Here is a 249-nt window from a genome sequence, read left to right on the forward strand (position 1 = left end):
CCCTCCCTCTCGCTCCTACGCAAATAAGAACTCGGCGATTCCCCTCCTGCCGCTTTGATTTCGGGCACCTCCAACAGATAATTGGGAAGGGTTTCCAGAAGGTGGGAAATGTCACCTGATTCACACTGAACTTTTAAAAGCGCCCCACCCCCAAGGAGCCGCGCACACCCTCGCTTGCGGCCGCCCTCCCACTGCCCCACACACTGGGAGACCGCCCACCGCAAACCGCGGAGACCCCCGTCTAGATTT

The sequence above is a fragment of the Pteropus alecto genome, unplaced genomic scaffold (assembly GCF_000325575.1).
Source record: "Pteropus alecto unplaced genomic scaffold, ASM32557v1 scaffold73, whole genome shotgun sequence".
Lineage (NCBI taxonomy): Eukaryota > Metazoa > Chordata > Mammalia > Chiroptera > Pteropodidae > Pteropus > Pteropus alecto.